Below are 21,843 nucleotides of genomic sequence, written 5' to 3'. Positions count from 1 at the left end.
TTCTCAAAGGCACCATTACACAACAAATAAATTCCACATGTCCTGTGTCTTGTGATACCATGAGTTATTGTTTTTTGTAAAGTGAAAATTAGAAAAATATGTACATTAAATACTTAAGAACTCCGACTAGTATTTGTGCTTGCTGGGTCTGTATCACTTGCTGAATGGAACTTTACATTATATACATTGATCAAAAGAACCAATCTCCTTGGCCCTAGCCACATTGAAATTGCAAACTAAAATGTATTTACTGTGAAATAATGAATTGGTGTATTACAAGTTAATAATACAATTTTTGAGACAGTAAAGCCTGAGAAGTTTTAGAGTAAGAGAGTTCCATTGTTACTAAAGAATATGCCACAGCAATGCCATTATCACTATCATACAACATATTCTTAAAATTATTTATTTACTTTTTTTTATCTTCAATTATCATTGTAGTTAAGAGCATGGCTCGAGCGTCTAAGGCAACAGGTGTTATTAATTAGTGTAATCTCAGACATGCATTATTTGTTGCAACAGAAATGCTGCCCTCAATAAATAAACAATTAAAAAAAAACAGTGGGAATTAGTGTCCAGTTGTTGTTTAAGCACAAGTAAAGAACGTACTGGGACTAATTAAATGCAACAAGGGTTTAAACATTGTATTATGACTTACAGCATTATCACTGCATAGTGCACTGTAAATAGAACGTCTTACACAATCATAGACAACAGTTTCTATGAGAAAACACTATTTACACAACTTTTAGTTGTTAGTTAATAGTTAATATAAATTCACAAAAAATGTTTAATCTTTTTGCATGTTTGTTTTTTTTTGTTTGTTTAGATCTAAGAGAAATAGCAAGAGAATTATTCAAAGAGCAGCTGGCTGTCCTTTTGCAGCAGATAGGCTCATGGCAGTTCAAGAGAGTTTTGTACTGCCAATACAAAAAGGCCCAAATGAGAAGTCAGGAGAGGATTGTTGAAAAGTAACTGCAGGTTCTATTATTATTATTATTATTATTATTATTATTATTATTATTATTATTATTATTATTATTATTATTCATAGTAGTAACCAATTGTGTGAGATCAGATCATGTTTTTTTTCTGTAATGGAATGTTACCATTTTTATCATTTCTAAAGTCTATTAATTAATTGATCATCTTATGAGCGTCAGTAAATACCATGAACATACACGAATCTCTAATTTATAAAGTACCTTCCATGACAGGATTGTTGAAGGTGCTGTTGAATATTAACAAATATATAATTGAAGTAAATCCATAATATGATCTTATAAACTTTATAGGAAAAAAAACAAAAACATTTTGTTTACTTGTCATTGACAAGCAGAAACAAAACTACTTTTTGTTTTTCTTTTTATTTGTGAATCATAATGTGAATATCAGTTAAGGAAATAACATACTGTTTTTTGGTTAACCACTGTAGCGCTTGCAACAAACTGTTCAAATCTTGGAACTTCTTTTTGCTTTGAGCGTCACTGCCAAGCGTGCTGAATATGGCAGGAGAGACCAACGCTGTTTGCAGCATGCACAGAAACTATATGTAAGAAAAGAAACGTGAACTGTTTTAAAACAGTTGTTTTACTATTTAAACATACAGCAAGTGCTGGGGAAGTAACCTTTAAAGAAAAGTAATCTTGTACAGTTACAAATTACTTGAACAAGATGTTCACATTTTCACATTTTGTTGCTTTAAAGCTTGCAGTCATGACACTTTGAAGTAGGAATTAATATGTGTTATATACATAACCTACTCCACACATTCAAAGAAAAAACAAAAAGAAAGTAGTAAATAGATAATTAATAGGAAATAAAAATGGAAAAGTCTTAATTACATAAGTATTCAAACCCTTTGCTGTGGCAAACCTAAATAAATTCAGGTGCACAAAATGACCTTAACAAACCACACAATTAGTTGAATGGCCTCTGTCTGTGTGCAATATTAGTGGTCCTTATGATTTCAGAATAAAAAAAAGACTGTTAAGCTTGTTAGGAATGAAGGAAAAATAGACTGAGTCTTTGCTTTGGAATGCACTACCCAGCAGAGGGAACCTACAGGAGCTGCTGAATTTATCCTGAAATCATGTGAATCACTACAATTTAACACAGGTGGAGGCCACTTAATTTGGTGTGTGATTTTGAAGGCGATTGGTTACACCTGAGCTAATTTAGGATTGCTATTACAATGGTGTGGACAGTTATCCAACCAAGCTATTTCAGTTTTTATTTTTAATTAATTTTCTACAAATTTCTTGAATATTTTTTTACTTGGAAGTTGTGGGGTAGGATGTGTAGATAAATAAATAAAAAAAACTATTTTAATGCATTTTAATTCCAGGCGTATAAGGCTATAAAGGTATACATATTATAGGTATGTGTTAGGGTAAAATGAACATTTTAGTTTTATTCTATAAACTACTGACAACATTTCTCCCAAATGCCAAATAAAAAAAATTGTCATTTTAGAGCATTTATTTGCAGAAAATGACAACTGGTCAAAATAGCAAAAAAGACGCAGTGTTGTCAGACCTCGACTAATGCAAATGAAAATAAGTTCAGATTCATTTTTAAACAACACAATACTAATGTTTTAACTTAGGAAGAGTTCAGAAATCAATATTTGGTGGAATAACCCTGATTTTCAAGCACAGCTTTCATGCGTCTTGGCATGCTCTCCACCAGTCTTTCACATTGATGCTGGGTGACTTTATGCCACTCCTTGCGCAAAAATTCAAGCAGCTCGGCTTTGTTTGATGGCTTGTGACCATCCATCTTCCTCTTGATCACATTCCAGAGGTTTTCAATGGGGTTCAGGTCTGGAGATTGGGCTGGCCATGACAGGGTCTTGATCTGGTGGTCCTCCATCCACACCTTGATTGACCTGGCTGTGTGGCATGGAGCATTGTCCTGCTGGAAAAACCAATCCTCAGAGTTGGGGAACATTGTCAGAGCAGAAGGAAGCAAGTTTTCTTCGAGGTCTGATAACACTGCATCTTTTTTGTTATTTTGACCAGTTGTCATTTTCTGCAAATAAATGCTCTAAAATGACAATATTGAAATGTATTCAGCTATAAAACCCTGCCATTTTTTGTTGCAAGATGATATAAAAAGTGTGTTCATGTGACATGTAAGGTTTGACCTGCACTGATTTCCCTGTTATGCATTAGCCATAGTCCTTTTTTTTAAATGTATGTAACAGCAACTAGGTTATGTTTTCACATAAAATGTAATGAGTTACTAGATGCCATTACCTGCCTAAAAAAGGAACCATTACAGTTACAAATTAGTGAATAATGTAATCAGATTGATTGATTGTAATCAGATGTATTGTAATGCGTTATTCCCCAATACTACATACAGTAAAGTACAACTAAAACAAAGAACGGATTATACAAGGACCACGTGCCTTCATGTAAACCCATTGGGATTCATTTAGTTGTTTGGGGAGTTTTGTACAGTTTGGGCAATTGCTAAAATAATACAGTAAATAAAAACATATGTCTTAAAAGGTTACTGGGTTCACCAAAAAGTAATTTCATATGTGTAAGAAGCACCACCTAAACACAGATGTAGAAAGAACATGGTGGGGTGGTTATACACTGTGAATTCAAATACTTTTTAACCCTATTCTTGATATGTGTATTGCCTTTATCACTCCTTATTGTTCCCTCACTGTAGAAAGCTCAAAATGTTCTTGTGAACAGGAAAAGTAAATTCAGTAGCGTAAATTGAAATTAAGCATTTCTTGTTAAAATGCTTAATTATCGCAGGTTCCATACATCACTTGCACATTAACGAGATCAAGAAAAATTAGTGGAAGCATAATTCTCTGTTATGGAATCTATTAACGTACAGTGAGATTTGAGAGCAGCAGCCAAATGGAAATTAAATCTAAAATAATGGGAATATCTATTTTGTGTATAATTGGTAAACATGTCATGCAGAATGTACATTTATTTAGATAACTTCACATATACAATGCTGATTTACGATTATCTGGCGTGTGGGTAAAAATGGGATGGCACAGATTAAAAAAATACATATATATATACTTTTTTTATTTATTTTTTGGATGGGGGGGAGGATGATCTATCTATGTATATATTTGTTGGAATTTATGTTTTTATCTACTTTCGTATGTATTTTAGTATGTACGATTGTAGGCTAAAAATCAAAATAAATAATATATTTGAAGTGTGATTTGTGTTTGTAGTTGTTAGTTATTATACATGTATACCTTGTATGCAACACTTCATTTCTTAAGCTTTTAAAATTACAATAGAACTCCAAACCCAATACATAATTTGTTTATAATTAATTCCTCTAATAATGCATTTTCTCTGATACTGTTTGCTCACATCCGCGATGAATAAACTCAACATGAATAGAAGTATAGCCACAGAACACTTACAGTATTATAAGATGTTGTTATAATAGTTGAGAGTGTACACATACATACATACAGCGTGGGGGGAGTCTGACAACATTATAAATACGTTAGGCAAAATCCATGACAATGATCTCGATCACATTAAGTGTTCCATTAATGTCCGTGGCAATATCTTTTCAAAACAAGCTCCACATTGCACTTTTTAACTATTAGACATGTTTACAGAATACTTAACATCTGCTATTAGGACCATGCTGCGTGATTTGTTTATTATTAATAGCATTATAATTGAACTATACCAAATCTCGTTTTTATTTACAATGGAGTGAAAACATGTTTTTGCTGACTTTATAAGCATTCGGACAACACATTATAGGTTATCTTCATTGTAAATAAAAAAACTTGATTTTGTATAATTTAATGATAATGCTATTAATAATAAATAAATCATGATTATAGCAGCAGTTTTTAAGTATTCTGTAAATATTTAGTCTAATAGTTAGAAAATACAATGTGGGGCTGTCAGGTCTTGTTTTAAAAAAATATTATCACGGACATTATATCCAAACCAATGGAATACCGTGTGGTTGTATGTAGATGTGTGTGTGTATACATGTATGTTTGAGTGTGTGTTAAAGAGAGAGAATATCTGCATGTCTCCAGTCATATGTGGTTTTCACGACCATGTTGTATTAAAATTGTATATATTTATTACTGCCATAGCCTTATCTTTTCGCCTATTGATTTGCTCCATTGCCACTGTACATTGCATCCCTTCTTGCAATGTCATTGGGCAGTGTGTTCTGGGCTTAAGGTTACAAATTGTTAAAACAAGTGAACAAATCTAATTCATAACCACAAATATATAAAAGTCTAAAATATTTTCATAACTACAAATATTTCATTATCTAGGTAGTCTCTGTATCGTTTGCGTCCCAGCCACCATCTGTTAAATTTTTGTTTCAAGGTGAGTTATAGTATTTTGTTAATTAAAAGCCAAGCCTATCACTCCCTCCTCTTCAATTTTCACTCTGCTCTGGAACTAGCCAAACATGAATACTTCCTAACCCTCATCACTGCTCTGGCCCCCCATCCCCATCAGCTCTTCTCAACCCTCAAGAAGTTACTCCATCCCCCTCCCTCATCCCAATCTCCATCCCTCCCAACCCTCACTGCTACTGATCTCTGATTACTTCACCACCAAAATCAGTACTATTCGTCTACACCTCCTCACTCTCCCCCAGACTAGCCCCCACCCCCAGCTTCCCATTCAAAATCCACTTGCTCCTAACCCCCTCTTTACTGCTTTCCTCCCCACCTCCTTACCTGAATACTCCTCCATCATTGCCAAGGCTCAGCCTACCTCTTCCCCCCTGGACCCTGACCTTACCTCCCTCTTACCCCAATCCTCCCTCTTATGCTCCCTTACCTAGTCTTCCTATTTATCTCCTCTCTCTCCACTGGTATGTGTCCTGCCAACTTCAAATCAGCTACCATCATCCCTCTATTAAAAAACCCTCTCTCGACCCTGCCTTCCCTGTTAATTAGTGCCCAATCTCTCTCCTCTCATTTTTTTAAGATCCATGAGTGTCTAGTCCACTCGCGACTATCACACTACATATCCGCCAATTCACTTTAACCTCAATTTCAATCTGGCTTCCGTGCCTCCCATTCCACTGAGACCGCCATCCTCACCGTCCAGAATCATCTGGCCAGCTCCTCAATTCTCATTCTCCTTGATCTTTCCTCTGCCTTTGACACAGTCAATCACCTCATCCTTCTTTCCACTCTTTCTATCCTCAGCAGCTCCGGCACACCCCTTGAAAGGCTGCAGTCATACCTAACTGCATGCACCTCTGCTGTTGCTTTCAACAGCCACCCCCCTTTTCTGACTGTCCATGTCCCCCAGGGCTCTTACTATTCTCCCTTTACATCTCACCCCTTAAAGCTCTTATTTCCTCTTTTAACTTCCCCCATCATTTCTTTGCTGACGACAGCCAGATTTTATTTTCGTTCCACTTCTTTACCCCGACCTTGCCGCCCATATATCACCTCACTTGGTTGCTATCCAATTTTGATGGCGCGTCAATACCTCCTCATCAACCTATCAAAAACTGAAATCCTTTTCTTCCCCTCACCCTCGTAACCCCCACCCTGTCCCACCATCTCATTTCCTCCCTTGTCCCTCATTCCATCCCTCTCTGCTCATAACCTCGGTGTCATCTTCGACTCCACCCTAAGCCATAACACGCATCTGTCGTTTCCATCTATTCAACATCCGCAAAATACTCCCCTCCATTTCCTTTTCTGCTACTAAACTCCTGGTCCACTCTTTCATATTCACCCGACTACTGTAACTCCCTTCTTGGCCTCCCCCCTTATGCTTTACATTACAACAAATTCAAAATGCCTATGCCCCTATCATATTCAACTTCCCCCACCCCTTCCATACCTCCCCTCTCCTCCTCCAGCTACACTGGCTCCCTGTCTATTATCGTTGCCTGTTCAAATTCCTTACCCTTGTGTACAAATCTCTCCATGGTCTTACCCCACCTTATCTGGCTGCACTGATCACCTACTATGTTCCTCAATGTCCCTGTCACAAAGACAGCCGGAGTGGGTGGCGTCAGACCAGAAACAGGAAAATAAACAAAACAGGACAGATGAATTGAAATGATGGTGACGCTTGCTGGCGCCGGTTTATTGAAAAATAAAACAGGTTTAACAAACACAAAAACACAGGACACGGCACTCTACGCCAAAATAAACAGACAAACAAAAACGGACTAACACTTAACAAAACGGTGCACGGACAGACACTGACAAACACGGTGAGCTGATAAATTAACAACTATCGTGCTGGTCCTACCAGCACGCAATAGCAATTGTAATTGTAATTCTCCTACTCTCTCTCCCGTTCTCCACTCACCGAACACCCAACCGCGAGTATGTGACAACGTGGATCTATATATACTGTTGTGCTGGAATTCAATTACCTATTAATTATTCACTTGAATCCCAGCACGTGAATTAATAAAGTGCAATTCCCCGTGCTCACATATTACTACATTATACTTGCACGTGAAGTGCTGTGCAATCCTCGTGTCTAAATACACATATACATTTTAACACTCGTATTACACAGACCCGTTTATATCCCGCGTACCAATGTCTATACACCAACATTTAAACACACAACACGCAACACATGACAGATAATATACACAGGGGCGGGCACTTCGTCACAGTCCCTTACGCTCCAAATCTCTATTGTCCCTCTCTGTCCCACCCTTGCCCTGTGCCCAATCCCGTTTCTGTTCCTTTTCCCTTCTTGCTCCCCTTCATTGGAATAGACTCCCACTTATCATAAAACACTCACCCACACTGCATAGTTTCTGCTCCTCCCTCAAAAAGCATATCTTCTCCCTAGCCCATCCTACTGCTACTTCTGGCCCCTGACCTCCTGTTATGACCCTGCTTTCATATTAGCAACTAATCTGTAACTCCCTACCTTAGCCCAATAACTTATATTCTTTCTTCACCCATTTTTTCTTGATTGTACCGTTTTGTTTAAACTTGTAAAGCACGTTGGCTAAAGGCCCTATAAAAATGTAAATAAATAAATAAATAGAAATCATTTTCCAAGTGCAATTATGACAATTACCATGAAATAGTCACAAGAGGCTATGCTCATTAAGACATTATTTCATAAATCAACATCATTGCGGAAATCGCGTTAGCATGATTATTTAATAACAAGATAGGTATAACGACCTCTTGAAAATGCCAAAATCAATGCTGCACAATGATTTGTTGATTAACACTGGAGTTATCATTTACAAACTTTTGAAAATCTTGCTCGTAGTGTGTTAAATAATGTTGAGACTACCCAAACGTTCAATATTGAAAATGTATTGCTTTAACTCATAAAGAAGATAGTAAATCAGATCCTTTTGAAATATTAACAATACAAGTTTACCTTTTTATGTATTGAAGCTATTAGGTAAATGAATATACATGAAACTGCATGGCTGATTAAGAAAAAAAATATTGGTCAGAACAAGCCTCACTGCATGAAAAAAGCTTCATGGCTAACATTGGCATTGGATCTGTTTCCTGAAATCCCCTGCTGAGAATGGGGATACAGTGGAGTGGACGTCTGTAGGTGTGTTTTTCACACTTCACATTTCATCATATCTCTAGAGAAATGTTTGTCCAATTGTCATGAAACTTTATTTTAAACATTCTTTAACATAGGTAATTGAGAAACAGATATTCTGGTGATATGCAATATGGGGGTGTCTGTATGTCATTCATTCATTCTGTAAAGGTAAGTATAGAATTTTGACCAGACCCATTGACTTATTGAATGAAAGTGTCGGAGGGCCATCCTGTATAAACCTCTATGTAGTTTTTCCTCAAGAACCAAGAACCATTTTATATACCCTGGACCGCTGTCTGTCTTTTATTCCCACAGCATATAACTTCACTAATAGTAAAGTTCATTACAGTTCACTTTTCATTTTTTATTATACCTTGCTCCTCAAGGTGCAGTAGTTTTCAGTCCTCTTTAAATGCTTTCAGTAAATATGTTTCTGCCATGTTATGTTTGATTTACTGTTAAAAAGTAGTAGATATGGAAAACTAAATTTTTCGAATCTAGAAAAAAAGCAGTGATTAAGAATGTATATCCTTCTAAGACAGCGAATTAAAGTAAACAACCCTGTCCTGTTTATGTTTTCAAAAGACCACATATCAATGTGAGGAAAGTGACACATATATAATTCTGCTATTGTGCTGGAAACTTCAGATGACGTTTTTAATAAATGCCAGGCCCTTGTCTGAATAAAGAAGTGGATGACACCTTGGTCCTTCCTTGTTTGATCACGTTATCCATAAAGGAATAGCCAAGTTCAAAATGAGGTCAGAGTAAGGAAGTCAGCTTCTTGACGTCAAACCTAGGAATAAGCTATGCAACTGACTGGATTCCTTCTTTCAAACTGTGAGAAAAAGTAGGTAAATCTGGAGTCAGAGTGTCTGATAAACTACAGTTGAGTAAAATTATAGGGGTGTAACCACTGAAGTCAGAAATCCAAGATCTAGCTGTATAGGATGGGTCATGGCCTTTAGAATCTGTAAGCCTTGGTTAATTCCCAGGGATACAAATTCAGTTCATTAAATGTGCAGTTGCAGCACTTCTCTTGTTGAGCCCCCAAAGCATTAGAAATAGATTAGCCGGCAGCTTAAAGATACCAAGCCCAGTGTATCCAATTTGTTTGTCCAAGTTGAAGCTTATGAGGACTTGGGCTGTGTTGAATAGGGTATCCCATTATAAGCTTGACACTTCAGTATGCTGCTTCTCCTTATCCTGCAATGCAATTTACTGTATATAAGCACCATAGTGACTGTGACGGGATACCCCCTGCTCATGGGTGTATTTGGTTTATTTTGTATGTTTCAGGTGGTGTATTTTTGTTTGTATGTATGTATTGCTGCATGGAGTATGGTTTGGGTTATGGAGCACAGGTGACTTAAAATGTATATTTGTAGTTGAGCACGGGAATTGCACAATCACTTCATCTTTACTGACTTCCCCCCTACATTCCTCTATCATCTCTAAGGCTCACCCCACCTCTTCCCCCCTGGACCTTGTCCCTGCCTCCCTCATACCTCCACTCTTCCCCTTACTTAGTATCCTCCATTTGTTTGTTCAGTTTTGTTCACCCTTCTTATTTATTATTAAAATCCGTGCATCAGCACTTCCATACCTCAGTACTGTTGTCTGGTTTTTCTTCCTGGTCTGGACCACACAGCTGTCCTGCCACAGTGACATATAGAATAATTGGAACTGGCTTGCATTAAAAGAAAGTAGACTATGCAATTAATATTAAGTGCGTTATAAATTGTCCTCCTAAAGCAACACTGTCAGCTAATAATAAACACATGGTAATTTTCTCAAAACTTCTGGGTGTGTTTAATTAGGTGTGGTGCCTTTTTCATTTCATGTTTAATTCACGGCTTTTTATTTTATTTCTCCAATGGACATGATGCTATTTCCTCAGCCTAAATATAATTATTTGCACATGATTGTCAGCTTTTACATGTGGTTGATGTAAGCCATTGGTTATCTAATATACAGTGGTGCCAAAAAATATTGACACCCTTTTCACTGCAAAATGCTGAAATGGTGATTGTATTACCACTTAGGAAAAATAAATTCACCTTGTTTATTACAGGTTCATTATAGATTCAAATGTATGTATTATTCCTTTCCCTTACATTTTTCTCATTGTGAGTGGTTCCAATATAGAATGTCTATATATTTTTTTGATATAGCATTTATTGTAACATGTAATCTGTATCCTCATATAAGTAAAAAATGTAAACTGTACTGAAGGGTTTTAGCAAATATACACTATATAATCTAGCCAATGCATTGTGTTCTCTCTGTCCTGCCCAGTCCTTCTCAATCAAAGTTAATGTGGTTAATAATATGATAGAACCCAGACAAAAGACAGCATGTGCAGCAGGGTGGGGTGTGGCTGGTATATTGAGTTGAGGCAGTACTGGAATGGCAGGGGTTTTCAATATAAAAAAAATATTGTTTTTGTTATTGGAGTATCAAGGTTGAAAGGTTATAATTATGTTTGTGTGTATGATATCAATAGATATCTGCTATTTAATTACTTAAAGGCAGCTCAATTTTCTATGGTGTGCTATGGTAGTTTTATAGGTGACCAGTGGCTGTGCTGTAAGGTGTGCTCCTCACTCAGGTATTCCAGATTCTAATTAGCAGGTAGGCCTGGGCCTTGGGTTGGAGTGTTTAAGCTGCATGGTTCAGGGTTGTAGAGGGCCAAACAAAGTAAGTAAGAGAGAGTAGAAAGAGATTTTTGGCCTCTCAAAATATAAAAAAAAATAAAATAATGTTTTGGGTTTTTTTTTTTTCGTACCGGTACTAGTAAAATATTAGACTTTCGTTATATTTTAAATCTAAGTGGGTAACAAAATCTTGTATGCACATAGGGCCTGGTTTTCAAAAGGGCCAAAATAAGATTTTTTTTAAATACCTGATCTATGTAACTAAATCATGTGATTTATATTTCTAAAGGTTCGACAGCCATATGTTTAGTGACCCAAATCAAGTTTAGAAATATTTTGCAACCTAGTTCTTATTTTGCCCCTTTTGAAAATCAGGCCCATAGTGTTTTCCTTTTTTAAAGATTTACCCCTGGTTTTGAATGAACTGTCCTGTTGAAAAAGTATTGGAGATATAATGTGTGAATGTGGTTTGATATATGTATATAAGGTTATTGTCAATTGTTGGGTAATAGGGTTTGTTCTTCTTCTTAATATAATTCTCGCTTTCTAAAATGTTTTGGTTTGTCCTTGTAATTTATACATTCTTTGCTGACGATACATGCTCAAGGGGAATTGTTACAACCTGCAGTGCTAACCTTTGTCCTATATGGGTCAGTAGCTTGCTGTTATCTGCTGAGGTTCAGAGAACACCCACTAATCTTCAATTTGGTCTCAGAGGAATAGTGAAAAAAGTGATTCCAGAACTACTGAACATCAGATGTTTGAATGGTATCGAACTTACCTCAGATGTATTATTTCCAGAGTCAGTTCTCTTACCTCTATATACCAATACTGTGTGTGTGTGTGTGTGTGTGTGTGTGTGTGTGTGTGTGTGTGTGAGTGTGTGTAGGATTCCATTCAAAATAGTTTAATTTAACATTTTGGCAGCTGCCCAATTCCGCTACTAGGAATTTTACATTAAAGAACAAAACAGGGCATATTTATCACGGCATCCAAGCTACATAGTACTAAACAAACAACAATGTTGGAGAAAATGTAATGTGATTATTTTAATGAATTAACTGAAACCTTACAAAAAAAACTACAGATTAAATCCATATTTATTTGACTATTATATGAGAAAAACAAATCATCACTGAAAGAGATTTAGGATTTGTGAAGACTAATTTGCTCAGTGCAATGATAATTATATTTGAATTGACTATGTTTTATTTGTCCCTTTTTAGAAGAAAAACCATGAACTTCAGTAAACTGCAGCAGTGTAGCCTCTTTACCGCCCAGTAGATGGAGGCAAAAAATAATATTTGTTTGTTCAATTGTATTCAGGAATGTTATGTGTAAACATTTTGCTTTTGGGATGAGGCTGTATTTTAAAATGTATAATATATTAAAACAACATTAAAGGTATAAAACATAGAGATCACAAGTTTGACACAGTAGTACTTAATATGTAGAAAATAAAATGTAAGTAGTGCGAATAGGTGATTAGTTCTTAATGCAATAAAAATAAATCTGTAGGTCTTAATTGAATATTTTTTATTGTAATTAAAAGAGCATGCCATGGGTAGGTGGAAGTTGACCGACTAGAAAAGGGACTCAGCTATGGTATCCTAACCGGAAATGGCGTGGCATCTGCAGATTGGAGGAAGAGATTCGCTCGTTAACCCAGGGGGTCATTAGCGAGGGTATATAATAGGGGCATAGCAAAATAATCTGCTCCTTTGTAAATGGTTGCTGATAACCTAAAAGGAGTAAAGGTATTGCTGATTTTTTTGTGTTTGTAAAGTGTCGGCTGTAACTGTTTGTCTTTTTAGACTATCAGTAACACGATCCGGAGTTGGAGTACAAGCCAGCATTAACCCGGGCATCACTTTTCACCCCAGCATTTCACAGAGTACTGTAATCACCACTAGCACTTAAATTCACTCAGTCTTGTGTTTGTGTTTTCTGTTTAGCGTGGGTGTTTGTAAAACCTGGAATTTTGGTTGCGGGTCAAACCCAGGGATTACAGTTACGAGTGATACTCACACCTGTATCACCCCAGCAATTATTATTTACAGGTGTTTGCCTTAGGGCTCTGGACATTGTTATTATTATCAATAAACACCCTTCCACCTGAAATTAATTGTCTGTGTGTTTTGTACCTGCACTGCACTGCACTCACCACTTGTAATAAAGTATTGCTTCAAGGTTGTTCGTTACTATGTTAAAGCATTACACAATCAAGATTCACAGATTACATATTTGCTACAATTAACCACTTACACAGGTACAGCTAAAGATACTTCATGTTATGAGGCACTTCATTAATGTTTACTTACCTCTTGTACAAGGAATTTCATGTACCATAAAAATGTAGCATTGTGTTAAAGCAGGAGAGTCATTTTCCACAGCTTTCAGTTTCATTTGACCTTAAATCAATAACCAAACATCTTTATATTTTATTCAATACCACAGTGTAACAATATGTGTTACCTGTACATAGAGAAATTCTAAAAAACATCCCAATCTCTGCAAGAGCTAAGGAACACTCAATGACTTACAAATTTCCTTTAAATAGTTGCTGTTGTTTTAACATTTGTTACACAAATACCCTGGGTAATTCTTTATGTTCCCAAATCAATTTCACAGCTCACTACTCAAATCTCTGGAGAACATTTTGTCTTCTGAAAGTCATGTTGTGCAGCATTCCATCTGTGTCTGGAAGTTCCTCTCAGTCACTGTTATTGCAGATGGACTCTATTTACACAGCCCAGGGCTAATAAAAGTATCAGGATTTTCACAGCACCATTATGATTGTGGTCCCTTTACATCAAAAATGCTCTACATACATTTTAGCCAATACAATTACTTATAAAAACAAGCAACAATTGTGCTTCATTACAATTTAAAACCAATCCAAAGCAAAACAAAGAGAGTCAACACTGCAAATTAAGAAAGTATTTTAGAAGAACTTTTCAGGTGACAGGGAAAATAAGACAATAAGTCTATTGATAGAATAGTACTGTAGAAAATGATGTAACTATTTTTTCTTTACATCAGTCCATATCTTAAATAAAGGAATTGCAATATGTTGCAGCTACATTTATCCACAGCATTAACATTTGAAATTCACACCAACACTTACAGTATGTGGAAGTTGCTTTGTGTCAAAGCTGAAAACATTCTAACAACTACACTAGAGATTCAAAGTGACCCTACAGGGCATGGGGTGACTTGGAGAATGCTGAGGAATACAGAACATCCATGGAATTAAAAAATATGCCTTAAAATCATAAGAAAGGAGAAATACCCCAATATTATTTTTTTTAATGCAGTGTTAATTTCAAGCCAGGTGATAAAAGCTGATTTTCAGGTAATCATTGTAGATAAGTGTCTGTTACACAGCAGTATGTTGCAAAGACATTGGCCGGGTTTCCACGTAGCTTAGAAGGTCATCACTCTCTCTCTACAGTCATTATTTATGTAACGTAGCATGTGCAAACCATGCACATTCCACCCCTTATAGGAAGTGTGTGTCTAAAACATTAACTTTAAAGGGTGGATAAATTGCTTTCTCATGCTAAAAAACATACCATTGACCAAAAACTGTTTATTTTGCATGGAAACATGTCCAGAATGTCAGCAATATAAATCTTATTTTTAAAGTAGCCTTGCACATTTTTCTACTATAACTGAAGGCCATGCCAACCATTTATTTATTGGCAAGCTTCTTTCACAAAATAGGAAAAAATAAGCATACAGTTGGAGGTATTCAGTGTTTTGTTTATTCATTTATTTATTTTTATGTGACTCAATTTATTCAACATTTCAGATTATTGGCATTTGACTCATAAAAAGTGCTTTATAGTTAAGTTGTTTTATGAGCAAGGTTATGCAAACTATCAAAGCTACAATGTCACTGTGGGATATGGATTCAAGTAGTTCTTGTTATTACTGTATCATCATTGTAAGAATATCAATCAATCAATCAATCAATCAATCAATCTTTATTTTATACAGCCCACTGCATAGTGGATCACCATCACAAAGTGCTTTACAAGATGCAGTAAATACAAGAAAATCCACAATACTTAAAATACAGAGAATTGCATAATACATGATATACAGTGAAAAACAATGCATAATACAATAGAGTGGAAAGTGCATAATACTTGAAGTAGTAGCAGAAGCTAATACCAGATATCAGGCTCGAGCATGGAAAGCAAGAGAGAACATTTGGGTCTTGAGAGTTGATTTAAAGCAAGCGACGGTGGGAGCATCACACACCAAAGCTGAGAGATAGTTCCAAAGAGTTGGAGCCTTGAAGCTAAACGAGCGTTGTCCAAATGTGGTGCACAGAGCCACAGAGGCCAGAGTCAGAGGACCTCAGCTTGCAGGTAGGGACATAGCGGGTTAGCAGGTTGAGAAGGTACTCAGGACCTGTGTGATGAAGGGCATTGTAGGTGAGAAGGAGAGTTTTGAACATAATCCTGAACTTTACAGGTAGCCAGTGCAGCTGGGCAAGACGGGGGGTTATGTGATCATGTTTTTTACATCTGGTAAGGATCCTGGCGGCAGCCTTCTGAACTAGCTGCAGTCGGTTTATGTTGCATGCTGGGAGACCACCATATAGAGAGCTGGAATAGTTGAGTCGAGAGGAGACAAATGCATGACAAAGTATCTCTGTATCTGGGAGGGAAAGGTAGGGACAGACTTTGGAGATGTTTCGAAGATGGTAGAAGGAAGATTTGATGATGGAGGAGGGCATCATGTGGACATCAAAGGAGAGGCTGCTGTCAATATGTACACCAAGGCTTTGTACTGTGGGGGAAGGCAGCAGCAGGCAGTTTCCAAGGTTCAGGGCAGCTATATGTAGTGGGAAATGCGAATGAGTAGGTAACCTGATTTACTACCTTTATTTAAAAAATGTACTGTATTAAACATTTTGACAAGATCATTTTTATATCATTAACCTAAACAGTGCTGGTATTTTAGCTCAGTTCATAGACTGTAAGGATCTGATTTGCTGAAGCTATGGTTCTGTATTAAAACTTGTATATTATATGTTTACAATAAGGCCCATCAGGTTGTCTGTATATTCGATGTATATGGACACCATGAAGGGCCTTATTGCATTTATAATCTAGGTCAAACAGTGGATTTGAAAAAAAAAAAGCATAAATCAAGTTTTGAGCAAAAACTATTTGTTTTTTATTAAATATCCTTACGCCAATAAAGTAGTTTATACATTTGAACAACACACTAAGTTAAGCTGAGTAAATTAATTTAATTGAAACATAAAAAGTAGTATATTTTTGATATTGTGTACATTGCCATTGAAAAGATACACCTGGGGACGAGTTACAATGTTTTTTACTCTCAGTGCAAGACACTGAGCAGAATAGATGGGAGGAATAAAAATAAATTCAAAGTTGTCTCAGATTTCAATAATTTTTTAAGGTCTGTGTTGGAGAAGGGTGGATAATGTGCAGATGTGTCTTTTTGTGGTTTTCTTTAGTGTTTACAAACCACTAAATAGACATTATTTAAAGTGACAAAGTTACAGTGAATATGTATATTGACAGATTCCCCAGTTTTGTTTTAATTTAGACAGTGGTTTATTCCAGCTTGGAGATGAATGCAGTTTGAAATTGTATATTCTTCTCAATGGGCATTTATTAAATTTCCATAGAAACCCCTTAATATTTTATAAAAATGTTCTTAAGATGTGCATTTTCCACAGCTGAGACCATTTGTTTTTTGTTTCAGCCAGTCCTGAAAGACAGCCATATTCTTATTTTTTAATTTTTTTGGGGAGTATTTTTTTCTATTTTGCTATCTTCCAGTTCAAGTAGCTGTACTTCATTCAAATCAACATGACCACATACTACTTATGGGAATTTTTAAATAGTTTTATAGTTAATGAACATCTGTAACTGTAAACAAGATGGCTACCAGTACTTTAAATTCTGTGAGGCAGAGCAGTGATTTCAAATATGTGACAAGGCTCCAACTGTTCGTATCCGTCCAATATACTGACAGCTGGAACCTTGCTCGACCAATCACATTACTTGAATCACATTCCATTGCCAGACCTATGCTTCGGATGGGACGTGTGAAAGCAACAGTTGTTGATGCACCCTTAGTCTCTGTCGCTTTGGATAAAAGTATCTGCTAAATAATAATAATAATAATAATAATAATAATAATATAATAATAATAATAATAATAATAATAATAATAACCTGTATAATTGATTAACAATAAGTACAAAATGTATAGCAAATAATACAAGCATAGAACACAGCACTTTCTTATGGTATGTTGTTTTTTTCTATTATTTGTATAACGCGATGTCTGTTTTTTTTTCCTCTGTTCTTTTTTTATTTGAACACATCCTAAAATGTTAGTGGAAACCCAGTTTAAGAAAGCTGTACAATATCAGTAGTCGCTCAAGGCCAAATTGGAAGTCAGACAGAAATTCAAATGTACCCCCTTCTATTTTAATATTACTTATATGTATGTGGAACAAGAATTTCTCTGGCTAAAAGAAAGAAACTCATTCTTAACTGATTCCAAGTATACCATTCGTAAAGATATCTTGTGTCTCCCAGTGTATACTGCCTTTGCTGTTTTTAATATTATCTCAGTGGCAGACCCAATGTTGTGTTTAATTGAATTTCACAAATACACAACCTTAGGTTGATCATCATCTGGTGCTTCCTGCAGATACCAATTCAATTGCGCTTTTCCAGATCAGCAATATACGTGGGCAGATGGCTTCATAATACTCCTGTGGTCTATAAATATTTTGCTTCAATTAAAAGGTACAGTAAAAAAAGACCAATCAATGTTTGAAAAGTAAATACTAAGAGTAGAGCCTTAGAATAGTTTCAAAGCAGTGCTTTTAAATTGGATCTACAATCTAAAATATGATGTACTGTATAAGTTTCTTTTTATTTCTGAAAAACGTATACTGTAAAACAGAACATGTCTGCTGCAAATGTGGAGATATTTACGGCAACAACAGTTTACGTAATAAACTATATACAATTCTGTATACTAATTTAGTGTAATAATTATGCAAATGTTGCAGCATGTATATATTACGGATTTGAAATAAAAGTGAAATTAGTCAAAAAATCATTGTCAACACAATTTTATACAATATATACTGGAGGAAGAAGGGTTGTAACGCATTAAACCCTTTGTTTTTTCTTCTTACATCCTACTGTATTTCTCACCCCTAAGACAGATATTATTTTCTTTTGTTTCTTCCACCACTCCCCCTTCTCCACCTTGCTGCAGGTTTCTGAGGTTGCTCATCAGGAATTCCCTGGCTGCCTCCTTTGGCTACTGCCTGTTTCTTGACTGAAATATTTAATTTTCTTCAGCTCTGATGTTAATCAGTGTAGCCAAACTGCATAAAGTAATTATATTGGGGTCCCAGAGTGGCTTACCTGGCAAGGACACAACCTCACGGTGTGTAGGACGAGTCCTACATTCAAGAGAGATTTGCATTCTGGTTGGGCAAAGACTATGATTTCTGTCAGTATTCCACTGAAAGTGTTGCATTGGCACTGGCACTCTTGTTAACTAGGGAGGAAAAAACGGCAGGGACTGAGTCACCTCACTGGGCTACAGCGCCCCCTACTTACCAGGCATGAAATTGACTGGATAGGTCTTTAAAACGTTGAACGTAGCTAATAGAAATCCAGGGCAGGATCTTCTGAAGGAATGGTAATTTGTGCTGGCTCTGGGAGCGGAGGAGGGGCGCTTGATTGCAAGCGAAGAGTAAAGGAATGTTCAGCTGACAGATCTTTGTGGTGCATTAAAAAGAGGAATTATGGCAAGGCAAACGCTGACGACGGGTATGTCGATGTCCTGTTGAAGGAGCTTTAGAGGTTTTAGTGGAGGGCCAGTGTCTAATAAAGACGCAGATGGGTTGAGAAATGAAGCTGCGGTTTGGACGGTGCTGTTGCTGGGCTGGAGGCTGGAAAGAGCAGGAATGACTAACGCTGGAGCTCCTACAGCTGAATGGAGAAGCTGAATGACGAGAAGCAGCACCGGAGCAGGTAGGAAAAGATTTGATAATATCTTGGGAGCGCTGCGCAGAGAATTGACCTCCAGTAAGCAACAAAGTGTAGATTAGCGGTGAAGCACGAAAAGACGGCGTCTGAGCATTTGCTACAAAACGAAACGCTAGACAGCGAAGGTGCAAGTGATCAGGGCTTAAATAGAAAATAGGTACTAACTGACAGGAAATTGGAAGCCCCCTGCTGCACGCCCCCTGAACTACGCAGGCTAACATTTAAAAAGCACAATAAACTTCCTACTGCATCAAAATACCAACCAAGAAACAAACTCTGTTCTACTCAACGGAAACCCAGGACTCCACTCAAATTTTGTGCACAAATTTGTTTACATCCCTGTTAGTGAGCATTTCTCCTTTGCCAAGATAACCCATCCACCTGACAGGAGTGGCATATCAAGAAGCTGATTTAAGGTGCACCTTGTGCTGGGGACAATAAAAGGGCACTCTAAAATGTGTAGTTTTGTCACACAACACAATGCCACAGATGTCTCAAGTTTTGAGGGAGCATGCAATTGACATGCTGACTGCAGGAATATCCACCAGAGCTGTTGCCAGAGAATTTAATGTTCGTTTCTCTACCATAAGCCGCCTCCATCGTCGTTTTAGAGAATTTGGCAGTACCTCCAACTGGCCTCACAACAGCAGACCACGTGTAACCACGCCAGCCCAGGACCTCCACATCTTGCTTCTTCACCTGCAGGATCGTCTGGGACCAGCCACTCGGACAGCTGATGAAAACGTGGGTTTGCACAACCGAAGAATTTCTGCACAAACTGTCAGAAACTGTCCCAGGGAAGCTCATCCGCGTGCTTGACATCCTCACCAGGGTCTTGACCTGACTGCAGTTCGGCTTCATAACCGACTTCAGTGGGCAAATGCTCACCTTCGATGGCCACTGGCACGCTGGAGAAGTGTGCTCTTCATGGATGAATCCTGGTTTCAACTGTACTGGGCAGATGGCAAACAGCGTATATGGCGTCGTGTGGGCGAGCAGTTTGCTGATGTCAACGTTGTGAACAGAGTGCCCCATGGTGGCGGTGGGGTTATGGTATGGGCAGGCATAAGCTACGGACAATGAACACAATTGCATTTTATCGATGGCAATTTGAATGCGCACAGATACCGTGACGAGATCCTGAGGCCCATTGTAATGCCATTCATCCGCTGCCATCACCTCATGTTTCAGCATGATAATGCACGGCCCCATGACGCAAGGATCTGTACACAATTCCTGGAAGCTGAAAATGTCCCAGTTCTTCCATGGCCTGCATGTTTGGGATGCTCTGGATCGACGTGACAACAATGTGTTCCAGTTCCCACCTATATCCAGCAACTTCGCACATCCATTGAAGAGGAGTGGGACAACATTCCATAGGCCACAATCAACAGCCAGATCAACTCTGTGCAAAGGAGATATGTTGCGCTGCATGAGGCAAATGGTGATCACCCCAGATACTGACTGGTTTTCTGATCCACGCCCCTACCTTTTTTTAAGGTATCTGTGACCAACAGATGCATATCTGTATTCCCAGTCATGTGAAATCCATAGATTAGGGCCTAATGAATTTATTTCAATTTCAATTATATGAACTGTAACTCAAAACATTATGATTGATATTAATTCATTAATAATATTATGGAATATTAAAGAAAAAAAAGTACAGTTAATGTATACACATTGTAACATTGTAGACTAATAAATATTGGTAACATATTCCTAAATGATTTTCTTCAGCATAATTGGAAAACAATCATTATATATTTGTTTAACTGATTTTGTTCTGGTACAACAAAATCCAAAACCAGTGATTTACAGTCCACAAGAAAGTGTTTTGTGTTTTTTACAGAAATGTATTATATAATACAATTAAACAGTTTTGCTAAACAAAATTGCAGTCAGATGTCTGATGATGATTGCGGAGGGGGTGTGGGAGACACATTTAGAAACTGGAAAAACGATACAAATGAAGAAACCTGAAAGATTTTTCATTCCTGTGAGACATTGTGACAGCATGGCATTTCAAAACAGGAATCGCTTATCAGTTCCTAAGGAAATTCTATTCCTATCTGGAAGTGGTAAATGGGCTGTCACTGATGGGAAGCTGTTTGAGCTATGTTTTCAGCCAGGCATCAGACCTCAGCAGAAGAAGAATTTCTGCACAGAGTAGGGAGCTTACCAGGAAAGGTGTAAAGAAATGTATCTACAAAAATCCACAACAAAATGTTGTGCTGGACTTCCCATCTCAAACCCCTTCCTTGTGGTACTCCCTTGTTTATTCTTTCAGTCCTATTGTTCAACTTAAGGAAAGCAAACTTTAATCTACATGTTTATTTGGAAGATGACCTCCAGTTATTCTATATTCCAATGGCTTCATACAGTCATTACATGTTACACATTGGTAGATGTTGGGACCTGGTAGATTTAGTTTGTTATGTCTTCTGCGTCTTCTGTAATATGTTTGCTTGTAGCTCGTGTTGCATGGTGCAGGACACAACAATGTTTATCATCAGTTCCAGTCTAACTGATCTTACTGAATGTACCACACAC

Source organism: Polyodon spathula, chromosome 6, assembly GCF_017654505.1.
Source record: "Polyodon spathula isolate WHYD16114869_AA chromosome 6, ASM1765450v1, whole genome shotgun sequence".
Taxonomy (NCBI): Eukaryota; Metazoa; Chordata; class Actinopteri; order Acipenseriformes; family Polyodontidae; genus Polyodon; species Polyodon spathula.
Note: the sequence above shows the minus strand (reverse complement) of the source record.